The following is a 13,581-nucleotide window of genomic DNA, read 5'->3' on the forward strand; positions in this document are numbered from 1 at the left end:
CAGGACACTTGGTTGAAATTAGCTTGGCTTGTATATTTTTCCTCTGCAGACATCCTGGCTCTCTTCTGTGAGTGCTTTTCTCTTTTCTTCATCCACACACAGCATTGGGGCCTTCACACACATTAATAATGCCCATTCATTTGCATCTTGCCAAGACATAAGCCAAAATACTCTTGGGCATATTATTCATCTTATATTGTTTATTCTTCTATTGCTTTGCCAAATATGTGTGTCATTCTTCTTTTTCACATCAGCAATGTAGAATAAAGATGCACTGGTCCTATAATTGAAAATGAATCTGGTAATGGAGAGTAAGTGATACAATATGTGAGAGGGACAGGTCCTAAGGAACATTTGATCTCCCTTTGACCACTAAATGGTTTTACAATATGCAGTGATTATGAACATATAAATTGCAGACCCCTACAAGCTTAAGTTAATAAATAACAGGGGCCACTGCAAATAAAGAAGACTGAGCAGTGGTATGGTCCATATTATTTAATAAGTTCCTGCTTCTCTAGATTGCCTTTCACTTTATGAACACTAAATACCTTATAAACCATTAATCTGCTGAACAGATTTGTACAAAACAAATGTAGTAGGAATAGCATCTACTAGTCCACTGCCATGTGGACTAAGCTAGTTTTTCCCTAAAAGTCAGGAAAACTGTCCCTGTGACTTAATTCACTTAAAGAACTAGAAACCTGGTAGTTGATTCAGCTTTCTGGTCAACTAAGACATAAGAAGCCCAGCCCTGGAAAATCAGGACCCCTCAGGGTTGACAGATGGCTTCTTGCCATGTGAATCAATATACCTTTTTGACTAGCTTTATTTCCACTGGAAACAGTAAAGGCTCTATCTACCTGAACTAGAGCTATCTCCCGAGTGAATGTTTTCTTTATTACTATTAAGTAAATATCCTTTTTATTAAATGTTAGATGGTCTACATATATCTTATTTAATTCCATCCACAAGCCTGAACCACTAGACCAGCCTAAATCAAATCAAGCCTAGAACAAAACATGAGAACAAATTATTCCTGGCTTAATATCATCACTCTATTGTCCAAAAAGTTAAAAGGAATACAAAAGTCACTCAATCATCCAAGCAAAACTCTGCAACAGCCCTAAAACCATTTCCCTTCTCTACCATCTTGGATTTCAATTCTAAAAACATCTATAGACTAAATACAGAAATTCTCAAAACAAATAAAAATCCTAAAACAAATAAAATTTCTTATGAAAAAAATATACCCTCTAAAATCTAGAGTAATTTTGGTGAGATATTTAATTCATCTCCCTAAATCTAAACAGACCCCACCTAAATCATTCCAGAAAGAGATAAAGCTTTTTTTTTTTTTTTAACCCTTACCTTCCATCTTAGAATCATCCTATATATTGGTTCCAAGGCAGAAGAATGCTAAGGCTAGGCAATGGGGGTTAAGTGACTTGCCCAGGGTCATCCAGCTAAGAAGTGTCTGAGGCCAGACTTGAACCTAGAACCTCCCATCTCTAGGCCTAGTTTTCAATCCACTGAGCCACACTGCTACTCCCTAAAATCTTATTTTTAAAGAGCTCTTCCAAGTCTCCCACTCTGTACCTCAAAACATTTTAGTTTCTACACTCATGCTTTCTTCCTACCTCCCATATGTAAGGAAGAGGTGTCTCTACATCTAGCCAACCTGTGCTGTCAATCCCATCCCCTAAAGGACCTTGATTCATCTTGTAAGGACAAGTTTGTGCCTCTCAAATAAGCAATCCTTACAATCTGGTTGTCCTCCTTTCAAGCATCTTAATTCTCTCTCTATCCATCTCCTTCCTTTCTGTCTACAGTTACATTTCTATCCCCCAATTTAAAAAAAAAAACAAGCAAAAAAATAACTTCTTTTATAGCATTTGACACTATTTGACCATTTACTCTGGATATTCTTTTAGCTTACAAGTCATTTCTCTCTCCTGGTTCTCATCCTGCCTTCTGAACTTTCTCTTTGCTTTCTCTAACTGCTGTCTTGCCCTAACTCCTTGATTTTTAGTATTCCCCAAACTCTATCTATTTTCTCTCACCCTGGACTTAGTTATCAAAAACTATGCGGATATCTTTAATATTTATTTATATTTGGGGGCAGCTGGGTAGCTCAGTGGAGTGAGAGTCAGGCCTAGAGACAGGAGGTCCTAGGTTCAAACCCGGCCTCAGACACTTCCCAGCTGTGTGACCCTGGGCAAGTCACTTGACCCCCATTGCCCACCCTTACCACTCTTCCACCTATGAGACAATACACCGAAGTATAAGGGTTTAAAAAAATATATTTATTTATATTTCAAGCCTTATCCTCTGTCTCTAGCTCTAGATCTACATCTTCAACTAACTACTGGACATGTCCCCTGGATGTCACATTCCCATTCCCATTCAATATGTCTAAAATATAACACTATCTTTCCCTCCAAAGCCATTCTTCATTCTGATGTTGTTGATTTTAATCAGGAGTTCCACCCTTTCTGTTGGTGGTATCTTTGACTGTTACATAATACAATAGCAAATCATTTGTGAAATTTCACTTATTTCACTTTCTTAATGTTATTTATACATATTCCATCCATGCCATTCCCTCACTAATTACCTGGCATGATACAAAGGAAACTGTTAAAAATGAATAATGTTGACTTCAGAGACCTAGCAGTGAAGAAGCCTTCTTTCCTCTCTGCACAGAAGTGATAGACTACTGTAAAATTAGGTACCTATTAGCAGACATGACCAATTTGTTGGTTTGTTCATCTTAACTACACTACTTTGTTGTACAAAAAAATTCTCTATGTCATGGGAAGAATCATTAGGAAGTGACAACAACGTCTAAAAAGAAGTAACCCAGTGCAATCGAGCATTGGCTATGGGAGGGGGTAGGAGGAAGGGAGGGAAAGAATATGAATTATGAAACCATGGAAATTTTTTCATAATCAATAAATTTTAAAGCAAACAAACAAACAAATCAATAAATAGATGAAATTAAAAGAAGTAACTTTTATTGCAAGTTAAAATTATATATAATTAAATTACATAAAATCCATTCTTCATACTGCTGCCAAAATAAACTTCCTTATGCATAGATTTGACCACATCATCATCTACTCAAAACCCACCAGAGGTCTCCTATGGAATAAAGTCCAAATTCCTTAGTCTGGCAATCAAGGAGTCCCACAATATGGCATTACCATATTTCTAGCCTTAACTCCTACTAGTCTTTTCCATATACTTTATATTCCAACCATATCATTGTACTTAACAACATGTACTTATACTATAGAGGTAAGAACACTCACAAACCTCCCAGTGGCTGAAATCCTCCATGGCAATCTCCAAGACACATCTTCTATGACACCTTCCCTAATCTACCCAGTTGGACTGATCTTTCTTTGAGTCTCAGAGGCAGTGAGTGAACCACAGTAGAAAGAACATTCAGTTGAAGATACAACATGGGTTGGAATCCTGGCTCTCTGTGTATACCTCTGAGATCCTGGAATAATCATTTAACATTTCTGGCTCTCAGTTTCTTCATCTGTAAGATGAAATGGTAGGACTAGATGACTTCGAAAGGTCCTTCCAGTTCTATTCATAGCACTTTCTATATTTCATATAATTTGTTTAACTGTTTTTCTATCCAGACATTATTTCCACCCTAGGTTGCACACTCCACAAGGGCACAAACTATATCTTATTTATCTTCGCATTTCCCTTAGCATCTAGTAGGATGATCTATATTAATTTAATACTTAAGCAATATTTGTTATATCATATTGAATTTACATCCCACTCCTTGGCATCATCCAGAAGCTTTTCAACACTGTAAAACTCATAATGAAAATTATTATTTTGTCACTCAGTGATATTAAGTGGTTCCTGAATATACCTTATGACCTGAATAGCTTACTTGCTCACAACTGTCATACATATGTTATTCCTGTGACTGAATGGTAATGTGATCATGGCAGCAACAAAATGCTTTCCATAGACACCCTTTTATCTGGCTCTTCTTCTTCCTACAGTGTTTCTATATTAATAAATAAACATTTATTAAGTGCTTACTATGTGCCAGTTAGAGAACTAAGCTCTAGGAGTTTACAAGAAAAAGCAAAAATAGTTCCTGATCTATGGGAGCTAATTTTCCAACAAGGGAAACAGTATATATAAATTTGAGCTACAAGATAAATACAATAGATGGAAGACTTCCTAAGGGGATGCCACTGGTAGTTGGAAAATGAGAACTTACTGACATCTGGGATTTGTAGTTCAGAGGGACAAATGTTCCACCCTCAATTCTGAGTACAGTTTGGGATTATTTTGATATCTAAGTCAGAAAATTAAATTAAATTCTACTCCAAAGTCCTTAAAGAGAAATATATAGTCTTCAAGACAAACTGAGAGGAAGGAGAGGGGACCTCAAGAACTAAGTAGCAATAGCAATAGGGGAATAGCCTCCCACACCCTCTGAGACTCAAATAAGTGAGTCCAGAAAGCAGAAGCGGCACAGGGACAACAAGGGGAAGGGGGGGTATGGAAGGAAGGAGAAAAAGGGCGAGAGGGGGGAGGGAGAAAGGGGGAGAGAAAGGAAGAAAGGGAGAAGGGGAGGGAGAAAAACTGAGAAACAGAAAGGAGAAAATGAAAGATCCACTGGCCACATGCAGCTCAGAGCAGACCTAGCCAAACTTGGTTTCAAAGCTACCTATTATATTTATCTCTTCAAAAACTGAGAAAAGATCCCAAAAGAAATTTGTTATTTCCCCCAGCTTCCCTTTCTCCATGCCAATGTAGCAAAAAAATATTCTAATATACTCTTCTCACTTCTTTTACCCAAATGTTTCCTATATCCTGCTTGATATTTGCTTCAAAGGAAGCTGGGAGTTAGTTAGAGATCAACATAAATTTAAGTTGGGACAGAATCTCAAACCTCTCCCTGAATGTTAGGAATTTTCCTAACTGAGGGCTATGAGTGAATGTGAACTATTCATGTTTTGTCTGAAATAAATCCAGAAAGCAGCACAGATGAGGACCACTTGGACCTAAGGGGTCACTATATTTCCCCTTAACTAAAAATGGAGCTACTGGATAGAACAGGGTGTGGCTTACTAAAATGCCAGATATAAAGAGAGCAGTGGAAGAGGACAAATACCAGCAGGTCAACCAGTGTTACCATGTCATCTTGGGTCAGCAAAGTCTTTACTGGGCCTGCAGGAGTTAAGATATTCACTTTTATTAACTTCCAAATTGCTGTTTCTAACCTATCAATTTGATGAATTCACAATTATTCAAAGAGAAATGACTCTAACATACGATATTGATAGAAGGGTAGTTAGCGTGGAGTTTTTTTTAAGCACTAGGAGAGTGATAGAGTGGCCAAAAAGAAGCAAAAAACCTGGTGTCTCCTCACTGGAGAAACTTACAATATATCTGGGGGCGGGGGTGGGGGGGTAGCAAGGCTAACAATGTAACAAACACACTAAGTCAAATATTTAGGCAGATAATAGAAGTAAATTATTTCCAGCATAATTACAACTTCATATTTCTAACTATCATCAAATCATACAAATGCAGAGCTGGAAGGGACCTCAAGGTCACCCAATCCACAACTCCCCTGCCCTCCAGCCCCAGGCAGGGCTCCAGCTAAATGGTCTGAGAAAGATAGTTGTCTACTCTTTCATTAAAAATCTGCAGAGATGGAAACTTCAACAAGTTTCCATCCAAAGCTAGCAGTTGCACTGCCCTTGATATCATTCAGGATGGATATATTCTGATTGTAAGCCAACCCCCTAAATCTTCTCCTATTTTTTAAAATACCTCGTTCATAAGACCACAAGGCAATCAACTAAAATGACTTTCTGGAAATGAATAATGTGAAACTCTGGGAAAGTGCTTTCAGCAGCAAGACTATCACAGCTAGAGTTAGCTAAAATTTCTCCTTGGAGGATTGGACCACCAAGGTCAGACAACCTCAAAGGGTCATTAGGCATTTGCCTAGTGACCTATGTCACAATCTACATATTTTCTTTTCTTTTAATAGCATAAAAAGATAGCAGAAGGAACTGGGCATGCATAGAAATTCTATCTAGTATCCTGGGAACTTAGGAATTCACCTGATTCACCATGGGGAGTTTATCCAACCCTGTCCAAGGATTTGGGGAGGACCCAAGGGCCTTTAGCCCTTCTAGATGGAATCCAATTCAGTAATGGCCAGGATGATACCATCCCTTAGCAATGGAACAAACCCACTTTTCCCCAGTACCACATAGAAATTACCCAAGATAGAAGTCTGGGCCAAAAGAGCAAAAACGGCTGCCCCATGGAAGTTGAAACTCCCTAAAGACGGCTCCAAACTGACCAAATAGGAGGGACTTTGTAATAGTAGTTATTAATTCTTCCCATATGATATAGTCAAATGTTTAGGTCACAGTTAGCTACATAGCCAGAATTTTCCATTCGTAACAAAGCTTTCCTTGTCTAAAAGTTTTAGTGGTTGCCTCTTAAAACATCTGAAAAAAGTCTGAAGTTACTGAAATAACAGCTTACATGTACATAGTGCTTAAGAGGTTCCAAGTGTTTTATGTATATTTTTCCCACATTTGATACACATTACAACTTTGTGAGGTAGGTAATACAAGTTTACAAATGAGGAAATTGAGGCTATGAGAAATATGGTAGAACTAGACTTGAATAATGTCTTCTGACCCCCTACCACAGTATTTTTTTCAACTATACTATTAATATCTTGGGAGGCAATGCAAGACAGAAGAGGAGGAGAAGGAAGAGGAGGAGGAAGAGGAAGAGAAAGAGGAGAAGAAGGAGAAGTAGAAGAAGGAGGAGGGTAGGAGGAGGAGGGAAAGGAGAGGAGAGGAGGGGAGGAGAGGGACAGGAGAAGGAGGATAGGAGGGGGAGGAGGGGGAAAGAAGGAAGGAAGGAAGGAAGGAAGGAAGGAAGGAAGGAAGGAAGGAAGACTTAGATCTGAATTCTAGGCCTTGCTCTATCAGTAACTACTCTTGCCTAATCCACCCACCTACCTTCCCAAATCTGTTACTAAAATTCCCTCCTGCCTCAATTTGCCTTGTTTTGATCATTTATAAATGTACATACTGGGATTTTGTAACCTGAGAACAGAAAACAGTGGTTTGCACAATTTTTTGCTAGACTTGGTTTTTCAACAAGTCTGGAATGCTCTTCCTCTTTGTCTCTGCCTCCAGGTTTTCCTGATTTCCTTCAAACTCCAATTAAAATCTCATCTTCTACAGGAAGCTTTTCCTGGTCCCCTTTAATTCTAATACCTTTCCTCTATGATAATTTCTAATTTATCCTATATATAGCTTATCTGTACAGTTATTTTCATGTCATCTCTCCATCTAGAGTCTAGACTATGAGCTTCTTTAGATCAAGAACTGTCTTTTACCTTTTTGTTGTACCCTCAGTGCTTAGCCCAGTGCCTGGCACATAATAGACATTGACTGAATATAAAGCTCTTCCTTCAAGAAAATCCTCACCAGTGTAAATCTGCACAATTTAAAGAGTTGTCTTGGGCAATAATAGCTCAAATGATTTGCTCAAGGCCATCACAGCTGCTCCTGATTCCAGAACAATCTGACCCAGAGACTAGTCTTAGGTATCTGCCTCTAGTCTTTCACAAAGAAGACACTTAATAAGTGCTCCTTGAATTGAATTAAATTGAATTCTGTTCTCTGTGTCTCTGTTTCCTTATCCACCTAATGTGCAAAATAATTTTTCCCCTTGCTAACTCATATGAATATTTTATTAGCAAAATAAGAGTCTAGCTATTGAAGAGTGTTTAAGTTTCTAGAGGCATTATTATTCTACTTTCATTCCATCTGGCCTTGTTATTCTTAGACTACCTGAGAGTACAAATAGACTAAACACCTAAAATGATCATCTTTCATTTAATAATAATCATTCAAGTATCTAACCCTCAATAATGTATTGTGCTACAGATAAGCAGGGACTCCTCCCTGGCCTGCAAAGTGTGCATGTTTGACTTAGCCACTGGCCTATTCCATGTCTCCATTCTGTTTCTCAGAAAGAAACCAGACAACGGTGAGCACTGAGCTTCCAGGTGAAGTCAGTTCCTGTGGGACCGATTCAGTGTCATTTCATTAATCCAGATCTTGGTCTAAATAGACTCTAATGTGCCTCCAAGCTCTAAATCTTTGATCCTGTGGCCCTGATTCCTAGTTCTGTGTTCTTTCTACCATCCCAGGATCCCATTAATCATCATGATATCTCTGTGAGACAGGAAATGAGTGGGTATTGTTATCCTTTTTGTTCAAATGAGAGCGTTCTGAGGTAGGGAACTTGAGTAGCTACAATCATTCTCTGAAGAAACTGCATTCATTGCATTCACTGCTTCAGTAACTTCCAGCCCCAGGAGCCTAAATAGTACCCCCTGTGACCTAAATGACTAATGCATTTTCTAAAATGGAACTGCTGATTTCAAGAGAGTAGTTTAGGCACTGGGGAAATGGAGTTCATTAGATGCTAAAGCCACAGCTGCCACTTAGAATGTCCCTCCTGGTGCATCTTCTTCTTTTTGCCATATCCTCTTTCCCACCTAACAAGCCATACTCTATATTTATTTCTTCATGGAATTTTCCCAATTCTTCCAGGCATTTCTGCATCCCCTCAGGTCTGATATAAATTTGTAAGGCTGTGCCAAAAAGTATCCATAAGGATTCCTCAACTCACATAATGTTTGAGCTGAAAAAAAAGAAGAAAGGAAAAGTAACAAGCACTTAAGGTCCTACTGTGTGCCAGATATTATGCTAACCACTTTATAGATATCATCTCACTTAATCTTCACAACAACTATGAGGTATGTGCTGAGTTGAGGAAACTGAGGCATAATAGAAGTTAAGTCGCTTACCCAGAGTCATACAGCTGGAAAGCTTATAAGGTCAGATTTGAACTTGGATTTTCCTTTCTCCAAACCCAGAAATCTCTCAACTGTACCACCAACCCAGAAGATTAATCAGGCCAATTCCTAGTCACTTCCCATTTTTTCTTTTTAGATACTTTATTTATCACATGACAAAAATCAGTAAAAATAAACATTTCCTATACAAAAACCATAAAAAGTATTGCATGTGATACTTTAGATCTTTATTATATACAGCTTTTTTAAGTATATATTAAATCTCACATGGCATTTCCAGCATTGTCTTGCTTCCTGTGTACCCTTTTAACCTTCTTCGATTTCCTTTTGTGTATTTTTTAAATGTTTCACTGGAACTCTTTTCTTTCTTTTCTTTTTTTAAAATATCATTATCATTACTGTCCAAAACGTATGAAGTATTCATGGAGGACTAGCACCTCTGGTGTAAGGGCTTGTCAAGCCCTTTTTGGGTTTCACACACCTTTGGCCTTCATTTTTCACCCAGCTCTCACCGGTGGCTCCAAGAAACTGTGGCATGGGCAGTGGGCAACCTAGTAAAACTATCTCCGTAGGTTCAGCTAGGTTGAAGGTAATCAATATACCTCAAACCCATCAGTGAGAAGGATGTCTACCCCAAGCATGTGAAGATTTGCCCCCTAGAGGAATGGACAGATGAAAACAATGTGTTCCAATGGCCATGAAGGCACTGTGGATCACCTAAAGCTTGGGCAGACATTGAAAATGCCAGTGGGCTTTGATGACATTTGAAGAGAGAATGAAGCTGATGACTTTCCACAACACTTAAATACAATTCATTCATAAGCCAAGACATCCTCCTGTGATGTGATTGGTCCTCTTCAAAATCAAAGGAGGAACAGCAACATCATTATTGTCCCTGACCTCATAACTCTGCTGTCTCCCCACCAAAAAACAAAATAGCAGTTCCCCCTCATAACAAAGAAGTAAAACAAATCTTCCCCTCACATCCCCCATTTTACAAAGGATATCTAAGAAAGTCAAAGGATTTGGCCAAGCTTTTATACCTACTAAGCGGGGACAGCCAATAAATTAACTGATTTGGGTCTCCTATTGAAAGTCTATTAAACTACACCATCAATCACAGGTCATGTGGATATATGGAGCTCTAAGATAAAATAACATATAGAGCTCTAAAAACAATTCAGTGATTTTGTTAGTAGTACTGTGAAAGAAAATTCTTTTGTATATTTTCTATCCTGATTTAACACTAACTTAGGTACAAGCTTGAACTAAGGTTGAGGATCTCGCAAACCACTTACTGAATTCACACCCTACCTACTGTTAGGTGAGAAGCCAGCAAGATACTTGGCAAGCTCCACCTTTTTTCTAACTCAAACAGTCAGAAACTTGTGAATTCTTTTAAGAGTTCACACCTTCAAAAACTGTTCAGTCAGGAAAATGTGAACCCTTTTGATGAGAAATTGACCTTCAGAAGGTGCCAAGTTGATCCCACAGACACTTGCCCCTGGGTAGTGCTAGACAATTTGGAAACTATGATTGGCCCCTCTGAAGAGGCAAGGAGACAAGAAGTCACCATAAAAGCAAGCCCTGAACTCAGTCTGGGAAGATGGTCTTGGAGAAGATTGTCTAAAGAGATTTTTTTCTGGAGATAGCCTTCTAATTGGGGAGAGTCTTTTGCCTTCAACTTGACTATGGAGGAGTTCTGGCCCGAGGACTGCTTTCTAGTAGGACTACCACATGGGTGAGTGAAAAAGAATGACTTCCTTTTCCTGACCTGTTCTGGAAGTACTAGCCTCCAGAGAAGCCCCTTGTCTTGGAGGAGGCCTCCTGGCTAAAACCCTTGCTTAATTTACCTCTGGGCCCCCTTTGCTGGGCCTCTGAAGCCCTGCCTGGTTTGGACCAGGCCAGAGTAAATATCTACTCTCTCTGATTTACTTACTTTCATTCTTTCTCCTTTTGTAAATAAACTACCATTAAAAAAATCATTTGGAATTGAGTAATAATTCCTGGCAACCACACTCATAAATTTTGTCCAACCCTTTTATTTTTACCCCTAACATTTCTGGCCCTTACGGTGCAGTATCTTCACTTAGATTTTCTTTTTTTTTTTTAACCTTATTTTATTGCTAGTTTTTGTTTTTATATCACCTTCATTTCCAAATAGATGAGTTCCCTAGCTAGTAATCCACCCTGCATAATAAAAAAAAAATTTTAAGAGAAAAAAACAATTCAGGAAAACAATCAACACATCAATTGTGGCTGAGAGTACATTCCACACCTCTTCCTTTCCTCCACCTTTGCAAAGAAGGAAAGGAGATGTGTTTTTCTCAACTGTTCTTCAAGGCTGAGTTTGGTCATTATAATTATATAACTCTCAGTTTAATGTGGCAGGTCAGGAAGCTGATAACTTCTACAATTGCCTGAGATGTTTTGGCATTAGTATTCAAATTAAACTAAATCATTATTATGTAATTTGTTTTTGTTTTAAAGTTTATAATAAATTCAACATGTAACTTTTAAAGCTATGCTACTTGTCTCTGATGTTTTTTACTCTTCTTACTATCCTCTTTTCCTTTGGTGATTGAGGGGAAGAGGACTTTTGTCTTGTTTATTGGACTTTGATAACTCTGGAATAGAGAATAAGGCTGATAACTTGTGCAACTCTGCCTCTCTTAAATCTGATTCACTCATAAGTCAAGGCATCACTCTGTGCCGCCATTACTCCTCTTCAAAAACAAAAGCAAGGGCAGGTAGGTAGTTCAGTGGATAGAGAGCCAGTTCTGGAGAGAGGATTTTCTAGGTCCAAATGTGTCCTCCGATACTTCCTAGTTGTGTGACCAAGTCCCATTGCCCAGTCTTTACTGCTTTTCTGTCTTTGAACTGATACTTAGTATTGATCCTAAGACAAAAGGTAAAAAGGAAAGATTTTAAAACCATGCAAGAGTTAGAAAAAATTACAAAATATAAAATAAGTAATTTTGATTACATTAAATTACAAAGGGTTTGTACAAACAAAAACAATGCAACCAGAATCAGAAGGGAAACAACAAATTGGGGGAAAAAATCTTTATAATAATAAAATTATCTATCATCTCTGTCAATTAAAAAATCATTGGTAACTGGAGAAAACAGTTTCAAGTGAATAATGAAGCCAAAAGACAGATTGCAAATAACTAAGAGGTGGATATCAGGGGGAGGAGTAAAGGATTTTGTACTTTTTAGTACAAACAAGACACCACTTTTTAAGATTTGGGTTAAGAAAGGGAAGAGAAATATTTGACAATAGCTAAGGAAGACGGTTGGTATAGTTATATTAATTTACGCTTTCTGTTGATTTATTTATGCTTTCTGTTGTAAGCTAAATTGCTGGATCTTTTCATAAGAATAATGAACCTATTATGTTTTTTTACCTTTTTACTTAAAAATATCGTAGAGAGAAACATTTCTTATTACAGGAGCAAATCTTGAACCACAAATAGTTAAGTTAAGCAGCTGCCTATGTAACACCTTAACGTTACAAGATGGTAGGGTATAGTAAAAGATTTTGTTTGGTTTTTAAAGGGATAAAAGGACTTAAGCTGTGAGGGAAAGAAGTAGTGGTTCCTGAAGGCATGGTTAGAGGTCCTCAGAAGGCATTAATCCCAAAGAAGGACGCTATGCACACTCAAGGAAAAGGTTTGAGTAGTTGCCTAAGTCTTCTGCTTGTTTGGCATCACTTCTCTCACTTTCAAAGGAGTTGTGCCATTTTGTGCAACTATTTCAAAGACTGTGTGTGGTATGACTTGCACAAAGGCATTTCACTAACTACAACTACCCTCTCAAAGTGAATGAGGAAATGGGAAATATAGACCAAATTATTCCCAAACCACATCAAAAGATCAATTCTGGGGGGATCTCTCATCACTGGTGAAGATCGATTACTCAATGGCCCAAGTTTATGTGAGAGAAAGGCCAAGTTGGTGAGAGCTGGAGCTAAGAATGATCCTGACTCTTCAGGCTTCCAGCCTCAAGAAAGAAGATGTGTCATTCCAAAATCTCTTTAGGGTTCTAAAGGGAGACAGACTCTGGAAAGAAGCCAACACACACGGAAGCTGGCAATCTTATCATGTCCGTACCCTCAGCTTACAATACGAGAGACTTTAGGGAATTTTTTCCTGGAGTCAGATCCAAGATGCAGCCTTGCAGTTGAGCTGAGTTATCCAATTTCCAATGAGAATGCTCATTTACTCTAAATTGTCTGATATTCTCCTATGTATACTTTATCTGACTTATGCTTTAAATTTATTTGCTATTTTCTGTGTGTGTCCATTTTAAAATTGGCATTTAGAGGAAAGGGAGGCAAGCTTTGGATATTTAGCTTGGAGCCTACCTTTCCCATTAAAGAATAGTGATCAGGACTTTAACTCGAACCTAAAATTGCTAGACTAATAACATATAAGGGAGTATATCAATATAATTCTAGCCTTATAACTCCTCTTTCTGAGGGAAACAATGGCCAACCTAAAGCCCCAACCTCCTGCTTTCCCTCTTGACAGGAATCAAAGTCTTCTTTGCAGAAAGGTAAGATGCAGGAATGCTAGAGATTTATATTATTTCCTACCTACAAGCCAAATTTAAATCTCATAGACACATTTAGATAAATGCATAGACACACATAACCCACC

This window comes from Gracilinanus agilis, chromosome 4, assembly GCF_016433145.1.
Source record: "Gracilinanus agilis isolate LMUSP501 chromosome 4, AgileGrace, whole genome shotgun sequence".
NCBI classification, from domain to species: domain Eukaryota; kingdom Metazoa; phylum Chordata; class Mammalia; order Didelphimorphia; family Didelphidae; genus Gracilinanus; species Gracilinanus agilis.